Source organism: Heptranchias perlo, chromosome 2 (genome assembly GCF_035084215.1).
Source record: "Heptranchias perlo isolate sHepPer1 chromosome 2, sHepPer1.hap1, whole genome shotgun sequence".
In the NCBI taxonomy this organism is placed as follows: domain Eukaryota; kingdom Metazoa; phylum Chordata; class Chondrichthyes; order Hexanchiformes; family Hexanchidae; genus Heptranchias; species Heptranchias perlo.
The window spans coordinates 19,128,720-19,145,640 of NC_090326.1; the positions used below are offsets into that span (position 1 = coordinate 19,128,720).

The window sequence follows — 16,921 nt, forward strand, 5'->3', positions numbered from 1 at the left end:
GGACTGAAGTGCAGCCAGAACCCGAGGAGCAGCCCCTCCAAATAATCAAACAGGGGCTGCAGTCTCCCACACCCCGTGAACAAATGAAACACGGACTCCTCCAGGCCGCAGAAATTGCAGGCGGCCTGGGAGTCCGTAAAATGGCGTAAACGCCTGTTGCACGCCACTGCTCCGTGCAACACTCTCCACCCCAGATCCCCGATGGAACACGGGAGGATCCCTGAGTAGAGAGCCCCCCACTAGGGACCCCCGTCTCCGCCGGACGGCAGGATGGTACGCCAGGGCGTGTCTGGGCGAGAGACGAGGGCGAGGAAGTGGAGAGTGTGCAGGAGCAGCCCGTACAGGAAATCCCTCCGCGCGGAGTGAAACGGCACGGAGGGAATTTCCGAGAGACGGCTCAAGTTGTGAGGCGCGGCCCTCCGAGGGAGGTTTCGGGGCCTGGCGCCGATGAGGAATTCCGTCCGAACGGGGGTCAGATCGGACGGGATGGCTCCGCACGCTTGAGCCGCCTCCACACCCCGAGTGGAGTCAGGGCCGAGCGCCGATTTCAACGCCCGGATGGCGGCGGCCGCGTCCCCGGCACGCCACGAGGACATCCGTGCGGCAAGCGCCCACGGCTCGAGCCAACCCGACCCTCCGCCATCCAGGACGTCCCTGACTCTGGTTACACGACCGGCTACGGCCATCTGCTCCGCCAGCCGCGAGCGGCCGAAGCCGACATCGCGGAGGAACGGATTCCCGAGCAGCGGCTCCTGCAGGACGGCCGCTACCCCCGACGGGCGAGAGCACCGGCCGGAGGCAACCATGTTCCAGACCCTGAGCAGATCCTGGTAAAAGACAGGCAGCTCCCGCAAAGACGTGCGGCCGCCCAGCAGCGAGACGAACAGGAGCTGCGTGTCGTAGTTCAGGCCGTGCACCTGGCGGAAAAAATACGCCGCCAGCGCACGCCATCTAAGAGGACGCTCCGCGTACAGGTATCGCTGCAGCGTCCGAAGGCGGAAAGTCGCCATCTGGGTGCGGATGCACACCAGCCCCTGACCGCCCTCCCTAAACGGGAGACTCAGGACCGTGGCAGCGACCCAGTGCATCCCTTTGGCCCAGAAGAAGTCGACAAACTTCTTCTGAATCTTGGCGACAAACTCAGGGGGGGGGGGGGTCAAAGTGATCAACCGGTACCACAACATGGCGGCCACCAGCTGGTTTATGACCAGCACACGACCCCTGTAGGATAACACTCGGAGCAGTCCAACTCTGGTTGAAGGCTTCTTAGAGGTTTGATCACTTGATTTTCTGACCACATGATGCCTGATCACATGACATCTTGTCACATGACTTGTACAATTGTTATTGTATTTACCTTATAGAGGTTGGGTCCCTGTAATGGAGTTTCTTGTGGTTTTGTGTTCGTAACTGTTATTTGAGAAGTTCCAAGAACCAGGAGGCCACCCTTGAGCAGGTGAAGAGGGGAAACTGAGCCCTCATTTCCCAATCTCCATCTCTCTCCCCAAGACCCCATTCCCCAGTCTCCATCTCTCTCCCCGCACCCCCCATTCCCCAGTCTCCATCTCTCTCCCCGCACCCCCATTCCCCAGTCTCCATCTCTCCCTGAGCCACCGTTCCCCAGTCTCAATCTCTGTCCCCAAGCCCCCATTACCTAGTCTCCCTCTCTCCCCGAGCTCCCATCCCCCAGTCTCCAAGGAGTAAATTTTAACCCCCAAAAATGGGTGGATGGGGAGTAAAAATCCTCCTTTTTCAGAGCGGGACCGCATCCCGGCTCCAACACGCCTACTTCTAGATTTAACCCAGGCAGGTTTGTCGGCATGTGGAGAGCAAACACCAGGAAGTCCCACCCCTACTTAAAGCCGGCAGGCCAATACTTAAAAGGGCAATGTACCTCATTGAGATACTTGAGGTACATAGTATATAGTAATTAACAATGAAATGAATTTAACCTTACCTGTTTGGGTTTCCCATCGCTTCTGAATCATGTCAGGTGAAAGCAGGCGGGAAGGGCCGGATCCATGAGGTGAGTGCCTTTATTGCACTGCTTGTGGGCCCGGAGGAGCAGGAGTGTTTCATCCAGGCCCAACAAGCTCACCTGGTTGACAGGACCCCCGTGATTCTACAAACCCCCACCCTGATGGTGGGGACCCCCACCTATCTCCAACTGTTCAGCCGACCTCCAGAAACCTCCAATCCCTTCTTCAGCCTCCCCCACCGATCATCATCCCGGCGTCCCCCGAACTCCTCCTTGCCTGCCACCCCCCCCCCCCCCCCCCCCCCCCGATCTTATACCTGGCCCATCATCCCTCCCTCCCTCCCTCTGATCGCAGGCTGCGGCCCGCTATAGCAGGCCTTCCAGCCTGACAGCCAGCCAGCCTGTCAATTAGGCTGGCTGTTGGGTGTGAAACCCGGAAGTGCAATTGATGGGCCTCATGAAGGTCGTGATTGGGCCCACTTACCTTTCAGGTTTCGCACCCGGAAATCTTGCTTCCCGCTCCCTTCCCAGCTCGCAGTTAAAATTTACTCCCATCTGTGTCCCTGAGCCCCCGTTCCCCAGTCTCCGTCTCTCTCCCTGAGCCCCCATTCCCCAGTCTCCGTCTCTCTCCCTGAGCCCCCATTCCCCAGTCTCCATCTCTCTCCCTGAGCCCCCATTCCCCAGTCTCCATCTGACTCCCTGAGCCCCCATTCCCCAGTCTCCATCTCTCTCCCCGAGCCCCCATTCCCCAGTCTCCGTCTCTCTCCCTGAGCCCCCATTCCCCAGTCTCCATCTCTCTCCCCGAGCCCCCATTCCCCAGTCTCCGTCTCTCTCCCCGAGCCCCCATTCCCCAGTCTCCGTCTCTCTCCCCGAGCCCCCATTCCCCAGTCTCCGTCTCTCTCCCTGAGCCCCCATTCCCCAGTCTCCATCTGACTCCCTGAGCCCCCATTCCCCAGTCTCCGTCTCTCTCCCCGAGCCCCCATTCCCCAGTCTCCATCTCTCTCCCTGAGCCCCCATTCCCCAGTCTCCGTCTCTCTCCCTGAGCCCCCATTCCCCAGTCTCCATCTGACTCCCTGAGCCCCCATTCCCCAGTCTCCATCTGACTCCCTGAGCCCCCATTCCCCAGTCTCCGTCTCTCTCCCCGAGCCCCCATTCCCCAGTCTCCGTCTCTCTCCCCGAGCCCCCATTCCCCAGTCTCCGTCTCTCTCCCCGAGCCCCCATTCCCCAGTCTCCGTCTCTCTCCCTGAACCCCCATTCCCCAGTCTCCGTCTCTCTCTCTGAGCCCCCATTCCCCAGTCTCCGTCTCTCTCCCCGAGCCCCCATTCCCCAGTCTCCATCTGTGTCCCTGAGCCCCCATTCCCCAGTCTCCATCTCTCTCTGAACCCCCATTCCCCAGTCTCCATCTCTCTCTCTGAACCTCCATTCCCCAGTCTCCATCTCTCTCTGAACCCCCATTCCCCAGTCTCCATCTCTCTCCCCGAGCCCCCATTCCCCAGTCTCCATCTCTCTCCCTGAGCCCCCATTCCCCAGTCTCCATCTCTCTCCCTGAGCCCCCATTCCCCAATCTCCATCTCTCCCCCTAAGCCCGCATTCCCCAATCTCCATCTCTATCCCGTGCCCTCATTCCCCAGTCTCCATCTCTCCCCGAGCCCCCATTCCCTAGTCTCCCTCTCTCCTCCCACTCTCGAGCCCCCCGCCAATTGCCGACACCACCTTGATCTCCGAGCGTCCCAGATTCCTGAGTCCCCTCCCCCAATTCCAGACTCCCCAGCTCCCTCCCGACTGCACTCCAGCCAGTAACGGCACTCTGTGGCGGTGGTCGGGTGATGTCACCGAACCGGAGGCTTCTCTGGGCAATAGCCAGTGACATCAATGAGCAGGGGAGGGGGCACACTACGGTGGGAAATTTAAAACGCTGATCTCCTGAGCTGCTAGAAGTAACACTCAGAAGAGGAATCGCTGATTTCGGGAGACTCCCACCAAAATGGGAGGGTTGGCAACCCTAGTCTGCCCTCTCAGGTGGACGCTAAAGATCCCATGGCACTATTTTGAAGAAGAGCAGGGGAGTTCTCCCTGATGTGGTGACCAATATTTATGTTTGGGGAATATCTCAACACAGTGAAGGTTTTTTGGCTCCTCAATATGGTAAATATTATATTTCAATGCTAATATAACCTGTCTGAATTTAATTGCCCTTACATAACAAAATATCGTGAGAGGATGTTAGTCGTAGCTCGACACTAAATGTTGTTGATGTAATTCTGAAGTTGGTTTAATCATATCCCTTTTCAGGATTACGTCACCCATTGTACTGTTTTTTTTATCAGCAATTCTTTTAGCAAAGTCGTCAACGATATCAGGATAAATCTATTCACTTCTGACAAGAATTGCAGCAATGTAATTAGTGTGACCCCATGTATGCAAAAGAGCAGTTTCCACAAGCAATTCCAAACATGGACATCTTTATCAGAACACTTGGAGTTTGATCCATATCACCTTTATAATTTTACCTCACATTTATTCTACATTTCTTCCCTTAATGCCACAGATTGCTAAATGAACTGAAAATGCCATTTAACGCAGCAAGGTTTGTGGGATAAACATTACAAAGTCAGGTCTCCTGCAGAATCCCTGTGTAGATCGGAAGCAATGCTGATCATTCAGTAAACAGAAGTTGGCTGAAATGATGGGAATGAATGCACTAAATTCAAATAATTAAGCTAAAAAAGACAAGAGATCAATACTTGTGGTGTAAGAAGTGAAGTGAAAGGACTATGATGGGACAATATAACATGGAAACGGGTGGATAAGGTTTAATGCAGGCCAGTGCATGTCATATATTAAATGTAAACAATTTTACAACACCAAGTTATAGTCCAGCAATTTTATTTTAAATTCACAAGCTTTCGGAGATTTTCTCCTTCCTCAGGCAAATGTTTCAAGATCTCCTTGAAGCAGGAGATCTTGAAACATTTGCCTGAGGAAGGAGAAAATCTCCGAAAGCTTGTGAATTTAAAATAAAATTGCTGGACTATAACTTGGTGTTGTAAAATTGTTTACAATTGTCAACCCCAGTCCATCACCGGCATCTCCACATCATATATTAAATGGTGATTGGATGATATAAATAAGGTGGTTTCTTTTGAAGATGTTGGGGGTGAAATTTGTCTTGGGAGGTAGTGCAGCACAGACGATAGTGAATCAACCGCCCATTTTACACTCCGCCTAATTTTCTTTCCCATTGACTTCATGGACGGAGTGTAAAATGGGCTGCTGGTGCACTATTGCCTATTTCGCGCTGCTTCCCGAAACAAATTTCACCCCCATTATCTCTGACTCTGGCCTTTTGTGCATCCCCCCACCCCCTTCACGGTACCATTGGCAACCGTGCCTTCAGCTGCCTAGGCCCTAAGCTCTGGAATTCCCTCCCTAAACCTCTCTGCCTCTCCACTTCCATCTGCTCCTTTAAGACGCTCCTTAAAACCCACCTCTGTTGACCAAGCTTTTGATCACCTGTCCTAATATCCCCTTCTTTGCCTCATTGTCAATATTTGTCTCATTACGCCTCTGTGAAGTGTCTTGGGACATTTGTCTGTGTTCATGGCGCTATATAAATGCAAGTTGCTGTTGTTGTCAGATTGACCTTGTTCTCCTCTGTAAAGTTGGTTTCAAAGGAATGAATCGCAAAAGATTTATTGACTTAACTCCGGTATTGATGTAAAAGATGATTTCAGACCACCGGTTCCAGGCATATCATATAACCATACAGCAGAGGAGGCCATTTGGCCCATCGTGTCTGTGCCAGCTCTTTGAAAGAGCTATCCAATTAGTCCCACTCCCCCAGCTCTTTCATCATATCCCTGCAGATTTCTCCTTTTCAAGTATTTATCCAATTTCCTTTTGAGAGTTATCATTGAATCTGCTTCCACCACCCTTTCAGGCAGTGCATTCCAGATCATAACAACTCGCTGCATAAAAAAAAATCCTCCTCATTTCCCCCTTGATTCTTTTGCCATGGAGGCAGAAAATAAAATCTGAAAATAAATTGGGGGCAGTGGGGATCCTGGAGCCTGGCCTGTTAGGCCTGTTAAAGGTAGGTTAATGTTGTACTGTCGTCGTGAAGAGTATTTGCCTTATTTCATTTACTTTTAAATTTTATGCCAAGCATTGGGTGGTTTGTCTGGGTAGTGGACTGTGTCTGTATTTTTTGTGTGTTTTTTTTCTCTGACATTACATGTAGTGGTGAGGATGGGAATTCCTTTTTGGAGGGGGCTCAGATGCTGCTGTTGAGGTTCATAAGTCTTGAAATGATGTCTAAACTCTCTCAGCTTAGGTAGGCGAACTGTGCATCTACTCTGAGAGTTTGTACCTCACCTTGGGTAAACAGAGACACTACCTGTGTGGATTTCTCAATAGCTCAGTTTGGAGAAGCTTGGCTTGGTTTGGAGGGTCTTAGCTTGGTTTGCAGAATCTTAACTTGGCTTGGAGAGTCATAGCTTGGCTTGGAGAGTCATAGCTTGGCTTGGAGAGTCATAGCTTGGCTTGGAGAGTCATCGGTTGATTTGGAGAGTCATAGCTTGGCTTGGAGAGTCTTAGCTTGGCTTGGAGAGTCTTACCTTGGCTTGCATAATCTTGGCTTTGTGTGCAGAGTCTTGGCTTTGTGTGCAGAGTCTTGGCTTTGTGTGCAGAGTCTTGGCTTTGTGTGCAGAGTCTTGGCTTTGTGTGCAGAGTCTTGGCTTTGTGTGCAGAGTCTTGGCTTTGTGTGCAGAGTCTTGGCTTTGTTTGCAGAGTCTTGGCTTTGTTTGCAGAGTCTTGGCTTTGTTTGCAGAGTCTTGGCTTTGTTTGCAGAGTCTTGGCTTTGTTTGCAGAGTCTTAGCACTGCAATGGGTTTTTGCACATGTCAGATACCCAGCTGACTAAACATTCGGGTGGCAAAGCATGACTTTCTTGCACAAATCCTATACAAAGACAAACAGAGCTGGGACTCATGAAGGTCCCTTAAAAACATCTCTCATCTTGAGAAATTATGCGAATTTAACAGAGAAATTGTTGAGTGTGAGACCAAGTTTAGCCAAGTAAAGGTAGGTTTTGGTAGGTGGAATGCAGAGGGTTCAAAGACCATTTTGGTGACGGTAGAAACAGAAAGAGACTGGATATCAATAGTGACAAAGAGATGATTGGGGACCAAGCGTCCCCAATTTGCCAAAAGTGATAGAAAACATCATAAGAGTCACTAGTGTAACTGGGTAGAGGCTGGACAGAGAGAGAAAGGGAGAGTATAAGAGCACATGAGTTAAGTGGAAAAGATTAAGCTGAAACAATGGGTTTGCCATGGTAGTCTTCTTTATGAACCTTGGAGATACTGTAGAAATGGGCAATGCAAAGCTAAGGGTTGACAAGATGGAGGCAGTGGAGAGAAGATCTCTGGAAGAGACAAGACTTGGAAGTTAATGGTATTAGGGTTAATAATGAGATCATGGTCAAGACAGAGATAGAAATTTGAGTCAGATTGTTGCCGTTCAGCTTCAACAAGGTAGAAGCCTTGCATCAGATAACATTGGCTCTATCCTGGTAAGCAGGCTTGATGATAATGTTGGGTCTGAAACTATGAGAACAGAGAACTGGAGAGGGAGATAAATGGAGGAAAAAAGTGGGGCCTTAAAATTAAAGGAGAGATTTCAGATTTAGCATTCCCAGCCCACATCAGGAAATGACACACGCTCAATCTGTGATTTTTCTGTCCATTTAAAATGACTGGCAGTGGTGCCTGCAATTTTCTGATATGCGCCAGGAACACTAAAGCAGAAACTCTCCCCTTAGTTTTCCAAAGACCAAAGTTATGTCTGTGGAAGTTGAAGACAGAAAGATAATGAGGAAAGTGGACCTTTGCAGTCGAGGTGGAAGTGGTGGACTATGTTACACATCTGGAGAGTTGCATGCCCGTCAAAGGAGGATGTGAGAAAGATGTGACTAGAACCATTGCTGTGGTTGGAAATATTTTAGCAGACTACGAAATCCACTTGGTTGGAGGAGATTGTGGGACATGTGTGTGAGAGGAATAGCATGTGAGGAATAATGGATGGAAGATAAGAAAAGCAAAGATTATGACTTCAAAGTGAGCCAGAAAGGGCCAGAGGACATGACTGTAAACTAATGAAAAGTAAATTCAAAACAGATAGCAAGGAAAATCTTTACGCATTTATAATAAACGAAGAGAGGTAACTAATGCAATAACATTGGAATTAGTCCAAGTACAAAATTCAATTAGGTGCCATGGAAAGGCTTTTAGGTGAATGGCCTTTTTTGCAACCTTTTCTTTATGTTCCAAGATTCTTCTCCACTCTTCAGATTCATCCATTTCAGGAGTGATATGTTGATGCCCTTGGAAACTAGAATCAAGTCCCCTCTTAATAAAAGGGTGTTACATTACAATGTACTAAGATTGATTAGAGTGGTATAGTTGTGAGAGGCTTAGGGGGAAAAGAAAATTGGATGAGTGCCGTTTTTGGGCATGGGTAGCGTGATGTGCTTTTACCCCATGCCCAATAACCCCTGCGCAGGCAGGACACAAATTTCGGCCCACCCGAGGACTGACCTGCAATCAGCATTCCATTCCAGGCCTTGCACGTGGAATCAATGCAATTTGCACTTTACATCACCAGAGGGAGCTCAATCTCTTAAAATGAGGCTGGGTGCTAAATTGGGCCGTGTAGTGCACGTTGTTTCGGCGCTACACGGCCTCTCCGACATCCAAGATGGCGTCTTGGATGCGAACGCACATTTCCAGCATGACGTGCATCGGGCATCATCTTGGTATAGCAAGCGCTACACTGGAATCATGTAAAGTAGGGAGAAAATGGCTTCAATCAGAGTGCAATGCTGATTTAAAGTGACAGACACCATTTTGGGACTTAACGCTCAACTCAACGCACACTCTTAACTCCGACCATTTGAACGTATCTTAGAGGACCCCCCACCAGCACTATTTAAAGGAACCATGCTGGATTATTGTTTCTGGCTGCTGAGACATTTGTAACTGTTTTTGGAGGTCTCCTCTACTTGAATACTAGGACGCAGGGATGTGCCTATCATGGTTGAATAGCTGCCAGTGTGTGTGGCCTGTGAGTTGTGGGTGCGCAGCTTGAAACAGTGGTAATATGTAAGGGTGAGAGGAAGCATCTGATTGGAAGAGTTGAGTACTGATGGAAAGAGTTTGTTGGTATGTGGGTGATGGGGGGTGTAGTGTGTGATGCAGTTGGTAGGAGACGCCACTTGACAGTTGACCTCACTCACTTTGACCACTTGTATCAAAGCATTGAACTTCTTCCTGCACTGCATCCATGTTCATGCTGTGCGCCTGGCATTGACTCCGTCCCCGAATACCTCCCACTGTCTTTTGGGTATGTGTTTGGAGGGTCTCTTGTTCCCCACCCCCCCCCCCCGCCCCGAAGATATAGGATGTCCTCCTTCTGTCCTCCTCTTGCACCAAGGTCTCTAGTGCATCAGCAGAGAACCTTGGTGTATGCACTCTCGCAGGCCTGGTACAAACTCAGATCGGCAGATTGGTGAGGTCTGGTGTGCAGATTGGAGGCTGTGGGATTTAGCAGTTTACAACCTTTATTCAATGTTTTAACATAACTCATCAGTTTGTAAACATTGTACAAACATTGTTTGTAAATGAGAGCTGCATCTGTGTTAGGCATGTGCGATGTCTGATCTCTGTTCAGACTCTGTGCAGACAGCAGCCTTGATATTCAGCAAATAATAGGTACCAGCTACCTTTAAGAGTTTTCTAACAGACAGCCTGCCGATAAAAGATTGGAGCTCCCCCTGCTGGTGGAAAGTGGGAATTGCATGGAATCCTCGTTCAACGCTGATTTCCAACGCAGATTGCAGTTGAGTCCTCAGGTCTGACGAAAATCTCGTCCTGCCTGCGTAGGGACCATAGGGCGTGGGATAATAGCGGATCGTGCTACTCCCGCCCAAAAACAGGTCCTATCCAATTTTTCCCCCATGTTTCTTAGAAATCTCTTAAAGGTAGCCGGTACCTGTTATCTGCTGAAAATAACAGTCTGCTGTCTGCACAGAGTCTGAACGGTGATCAGACATCGCACACGTAAAGCACAGATGCAGGTCTCATCCCTATGTTTACACACTGATGAGTTATGTAAAAACATTGAATAAAGGTTGCGCACTATTAAATCCCACATCCTCCAATCTGCACGCCAGACCTCACCAATCTGCCGATTTGAGTTGGTACCAGGCCTGTGAGAGTGCATGCACCAAGGTTCTCTGCTGATGCACTAGAGGCCTTGGTGCAAGAGGAGGACAGAAGGAGGACATCCTATATCTGCAAGGAGAGGGAGTGGGGAATCAAGAAGCCCTCCAGACATATATCCAAAAGACAGTGGGAGGCAGCGGGGGATGAAGTCAATGCCAGGCACATACCATGAACATGGATGCAGTGCAGGAAGAAGTTCAATGCTTTGACATGAGTGGTCAAGGTGAGTGAGGTCAACTGTCAAGTGGCGTCTCCTGTGGAAGTGCATGAAGGGATACTTGACCATATTAACTCTTTATTAATTCACTTAACTCACATAATAGACAAGTACACATAGAAGCATAATTGTGTAATTACTTTTGAGTTTCTCACGGTGATAATTAATTTAGTTGAGCAAGTCGCCTAGCACAGCCTGTGCAGCCTGTCCTCCCCCGAGATAAGGGATGTAACTAACTACAGGAATAAATGGCCATATAGCCTTGAGACTAGCTACAGCCCCACTGATAATGAGAGACAGGAATGTAAGGAGAAAGCAGATGACTAACACTTTCTCAGGCCTACGTGCAAGGTAACAAGATGGCTGTGGGTGTTCGAGGGCGGGCTCACCATTTGATTGACCAACTACCTGAGCCAATAAAGAATGTACGTGTACGCCCATATTCTGTAACCGGTGGGGCGTTGTTTACCGAATTGTATGAACGTGAGCTGTGTCTTTAACTTGGCGAAGTTATACCTCAACCATTGTTTTGAGGTGCTCTTCCACTTTTGTACAAGTTAAGGTTCAATAAAGTTTCTCTTTGTACTACTTGTTTGGGTGTTAATGCATTTGTATAGTAATAAGTAATATTAAGTTTTGACAGTTTCTTGGAGGTTCCACCGAGATCGCTTGTGACCCCCGGTAAGTACGGACACAGGTTGTTATTACAACTAGGTGTTCTGTGCAAGCTGCGGACGCACTGCGATTAGTAAGTGTATGCATTAACTGACGTGACTAATTCTTCTGTTTGCCTTTAGGAATCGAAAGGCGATCATAGGAAATGTGTTTCGTATAGACAAGGAGAAAGAGAAAAAAAGGACCTTGTCAGATTGCTCGATATTGTCAGCTGTTGGTGTTGCAGTAACGGGCTGAGAGAGAACAATAATGGAGTAGATCTGTGAAACCGGTAAAGTAACTAGAGTGACGTTGAGGCGGCTGTATAGAGCCGACAGACGGACACTACTAGAGAGGCGCCAGAGAAAAAGGTAACAAGGTTACAGACGATTAAAGTAAAATTAATATTCGGAACTGAGTGAAATTGTAATTTGAACAAGTCTGTAGTGGCGACAAACGCAGACTGGTGTTAATGTCGCGTAGTGTTAAAGTATACAGGAATCTTGTGTAAGTCAGCTGATCCAACCAATTGCAGACGTTTCTCTCACGCACCTAGCCTGAGCTGGTTATTAAGAGGGTTTTAACCCCACGTGAAGGCCAGGACCCTAAAGTAGGTGTAGAGAACACATGACGTCTTGTCCGATCAGCTGAATTATCAAGTATAGAATTGCGATAGTTAAGATAGGCCTTGATTGTTGTGTAATTACAGTGTGAAGGATTGTATAAACTATAAGCCATGGGCACCAGCACAAGCAAAATCCCTCCAAAGGGAACACCTGCTGCTTACATGTACAAAAACTTTGGGAAAGAAATGACTGACGAGTTGATAGTTTGGTCAAAATGGACCAAAACTAGGAAATATCCCTTTCCCGAAGTCGGTACATTTAATATGGATAGAATTGAGTGTTTAGAAGAATGTTTAGAGAACAGAGACCCGAGAAAGAAAGGTGAAAAAGGGGTTAAGTGGGCGGCATTCTCAGATTGGAAGAAAGAAGGCGAATCAAGGCATGAACGAAGTAAGGCGGCCAGTAAAGCCAATACTAAACAGGATATAAAAATTAAACAAATGTTAATGAAGAAACAGCCGCCGTTAGCTGTGCCATTATATCCTGCCATACCCACGGCCCCAGACGAAGATGACGATTATTTCAAAGGACAGATGCGAGCCCCACGAAACCCTCCGGCTTATCAGGAGGAGGCACTCGCACTGCCCGAGGACCAAGGGGATCCCATTAACCCTTTGGATCCCCCACCTCTATTTAATCCTGAGGACGGCGCCACTGGCAGGACAGCTGCCCAGACCCCCTCCCAGACTGCGGGCCCAAGCCAGGGTACCCGGGGTGCCAGGGAAAGAGTCCGTAAAGAAACCAGGGGGATGGATGAAGGGGAATCTAAGCCCACCCCAGCTATAAAACAACTACCCCTAAGACGTTTCCCCAATGTCCATGCTGCAGACGGAGACCCAGTTTCCGTCCACCGTCCATGGACAGCCACTGAATTGAGAGGAATTCTTCAGGGCTTACCGGACCCCTCCAAAGACTTAGAAAAGTCTATCGACCAATTGGAAACGATTTGTCACCAACCAACCATAGTAGATATGGATCAGTTATTACGCGCATGGTTGAAAGATAATAAATATAAAAGACTGTGTGAGGGCGATGAAAGTTTTGACCTTATCCAAAATCATAGAGCAGCCAACAGACCGGACGAGACAGTGGCAGATGATGCATTCTGCCAAAATTTGTATGATGTAATGCACGTAAAATTCCCCAACAAAACAATTTGGACTAAGATCACAGAAACAAGTCAAAAGAAAGATGAGGATGTTGAGGATTATATAGAAAGAATGGAGAATATTTTTGACCAGTGTTCTGGTATGACCAAAGATGCATACCATTTGCCACTCGTTAACGCCCTCGTTAACGGACTCAGACCAGAATTAAAAGACCCACTGACTTTGATATGCCGAGATTGGAGACACAAAACTGTGCCCCAATTGACGTCCATTCTAAAGAATGTCCAGGATCGTAGCAAAGAAAATAAAAATAAAACTTCAATGTACGCAGAAACAAAAACGACTCCAAATGACCCGCTCACCTTGTATTATATGGGACGTAATAGAGGGAGGGGACGCCCACAACGCGGACACGGATCAGACCCACCTCAATCAGGAGGTTTTGGGCCTCCCGGTGCTGGAAATCCTCAAAAACCTTTTTATGGTCTGTGTTTTAATTGTGGGAAAAGTGGACATTGGCGATCGAATTGTCCTCAGCCCGACAGAAGGTCTGCCAATGGTCCACCGCAAAATTGTGCTGACCAACCCACCACTCGACTCCAAGCTCAATTTTCGACTGGGAATCCATGGGGTAATTCAAATCGTAATGATCCCGGAAATTATCCCGCATGACGCCCTCGAACCGCTCTGTGTCAGAAACCTGATTGTCAAATGCCGATAGTCTCTGTGAACGCTGGTCAAGAACCATGCTTCTATCTACACATGGGGGGAAAACAAGTGCCCTTCCTTGTTGATACGGGTGCTACTAACTCTTTATTGTCCAAAGAAATGGCAAAAGAAGCCCCCAAAATGGATAAAAGTGTACAATGTGTTGGCCTGTCAGGAGTTACACAAACCATGCAATGGTCAGAACCATTAGACATAAAATCAGAAGTATTCCACGGACAACATGCATTCCTACTATCAGAGGACGCACCCGTTAATTTACTTGGACGTGATCTCTTATGCAAAATGAGAGCCACCATCATATGTACGGATAAGGGATTAGAAGTGTGAATCCCCAAAGAAACTTATGGAATTTGAGTCACCCGTCATTTATAAATGGTCAATGAACAACAGTGACTCTCTGGCCACAAAACTTCGAAGATTGGTGGGGTCCCTGCAGTACGTATCTAGGGTAGCATCTGACTACCTAGCATTCCTTAATTTAACCTCCTGGAAATACAATTTACACTGTACAGCCTACTTTGATATGCAAATTTAATCTCACATGCGATACGATCCTGATGGGACCTGCTGGCATAGCTGTGTCAATCATACTACCCAGCGAGGTAAAATGACCATTCTGCTATAGAAGCCTAATCACTACCACCCACCTTTTCAGCGCAACCCTCACACGAGCCTGTATTGTTGCTACTGGGAAAACAGCCACCATTTACACAGACTCACGATATGCATTTGGCATTGCACATGATTATGGACAGATTTGGAAATTGCGTGGATTCCTGACGTCAAATGGAACAACCATTAAAAATGCTGAACAGATCAACCATCTCTTGATAGCACTAATGGAACCCGTTTTGGTGGCTGTGGTAAAATGTAAAGCCCATACCGGAGGACGAGACCAAGTCTCTCTGGGCAATGAAAGAGCTGATCTAGCAGCAAAACAAGCAGCACTTTCTGACACAGGACCTCTGGTCTCCCTTATGGTTTCCAGAGAAAAAGATCCAGAATCGGTACCCCCATCATTAAAAGATGTCATTGAACATCAGTCCAGGGCGGGGGAAAACGAGGTGGTGGAATGGGTTAATCATAATTGTACAAAGAACCGGGAGGGTTTATGGGTCCACCATGACGGCCGTGTGGTCACCCTTCGTCAACTCTTACCCTTTTCCGCGACCGGTGGGCACCGCAGGGGCTGGAGTGCATCCTGGACGAGGAGAATAAAATTTTAATTTGAACATTTGGTTTTGGTTTGTCTGGTTTTAGTATTTAAGCACACCCCACACCCCCCTTCTTATAAAAGGGGGGCCTAATACACAGGAAAAAAAGAAAAAGGAAAAAAAAAAGAAAAGAAAAAAAAACTCTTACCCTGGCTCGCTAGATGTGTTCACACCTTTACACATGCTGGTAAGACCGGAATGACCGTCTATATGAATCAAACATGGTTTGCGCCAGGTCTAACCAAGGCTCTCGCTCAAATTAGCGACCGATGTACCAACTGTCACCAAATGAATCCTGGTAAAACTGAAAAGACAGTACGTTCTGTGCATCCAGGTCCTGAAGGACCCTTTGCACACTTGCAAATGGATTTTATTGAATTATCCCCATGTATGGGATATAAATATATTAGTAATAATTGACATGTTTTCTAGATGGATTGAAGCTTTTCCATGTAGAAAGAATGATACTACTGCTGTTGCTAAATGTCTGCTTAGAGAAGTTATACTGCTCTTCGGTATACCCCACAAGTTGTCAAGTGACAACGGGGCACATTTTACACGAATCGTTGTAAAGGAACTGTGTAAAGGACTACAGATTGATCAACACTTTCACTGTAGTTATCACCCACAGTCATCTGGCACAGTTGAGCAATACAACGGCATGTTAAAAAACAAATTGTCTAAACTTTGTGAGGAAACGGGACTCAAGTGGGTAGATGCATTGCCTTTAGCCCTCATGGTCATGAGGTCCTCAATCAGCAGGGTGACAGGACTGTCACCACATGAGATTGTAATGGGACGGCCACAGCGTCTGCCATTCTCAGCACCCCTGTCTGTAAAACAGATGGATATACACACAATGGAGGAGGACATGCTACAGTATTGTGTCACGTCAACTAACTATTTCTAGTTTTCACCGACAGGTCAAACAAGCACAGCTTGAACCCACAGGAGAGAGGTGTCACAGTATTGAGCCAGGAGACACTGTCTACATAAAGATCTTTAAGCGAAAGAACGGACTCCAGCCCCGGTTTGAAGGACCCTATCAAGTGCTCCTCACAACGAACACCACCGTGAAAGTGAAGGAACGACCTACGTGGATACACGCGTCCCACTGTAAGAAATCCCCATACAAGGACCCCCGCAGCGGAGAACCAGCCGAACCCAAGGAAAAGACTGATTAATCAAACTATCGTAAGAGACTGTTGCAGCATGGCATGTCCCTAAACTGTTAAATCATTTGGGAATGATTGGCTTAGCATGCCTGATCCTATGGGTGGGAATTAACATAGGACCTGCTACAACCCCCGTTGCAAGTAGAACCAATCGCGTTTCAAGGGAACTGCACGACAATACTTTCTTATACATGGCCTATATTTATGCAAAACGTCAAGGTATCTCTAGTTGCTGGGTGTGCTCCCATATCCCCATCCACTCCAAGGGAGGCATTCCCCTCAGACCAGTCCCCTTAACTTCCCCAGAAATAGATGAGGTGCAGGAAGAGTTTGAAAGCCTAGCTCGGGTAATGCTCTACTAGGATATTGTCCTTTATGAAGGACAAAAGGGGGGAATGTGGAAGTGCATGAAGGGATACTTGACCATATTAACTCTTTATTAATTCACTTAACTCACATAATAGACAAGTACACATAGAAGCACAATTGTGTAATTACTTTTGAGTTTCTCACGTTGATAATTAATTTAGTTGAGCAAGTCGCCTAGCACAGCCTGTACAGCCTGTCCTCCCCCGAGATAAGGGATGTAACTAATTACAGGAATAAATGGCCATATAGCCTTGAGACTAGCTACAGCCCCACTGATAATGAGAGACAGGAATGTAGGGAGAAAGCAGATGACTAACACTTTCTCAGGCCTACGTGCAAAGTAACAAGATGGCTGTGGGTGTTCGAGGGCGGGCTCACCATTTGATTGACCAACTACCTGAGCCAATAAAGAATGTACGTGTACGCCCATATTCTGTAACAGGTGGGGCGTTGTTTACTGAATTGTATAAACGTGAGCTGTTTCTTTAACTTGGCGAAGTTGTACCCTCAACCATTGTTTTGAGGTGCTCTTCCACTTTTATACAAGTTAAGGTTCAATAAAGTTTCTC

The 16,921-nt window shown here is 47.7% G+C and overlaps 1 long non-coding RNA gene across 2 annotated transcripts; it reads left to right on the forward strand.

Annotated features, from left to right (window-relative positions):
- The first annotated feature begins 2,354 nt into the window (after nucleotides 1–2,354).
- Nucleotides 2,355–16,921, forward strand: LOC137335638 (uncharacterized). 2 transcript variants are annotated; one of them, XR_010966467.1, is made up of 3 exons: nucleotides 2,355–4,123; nucleotides 11,274–11,501; nucleotides 15,719–16,921. It is a non-coding gene; the product is annotated as an uncharacterized lncRNA (long non-coding RNA). The 2 variants fall into 2 exon arrangements; XR_010966465.1 differs by having other exon boundaries at nucleotides 15,732–16,921.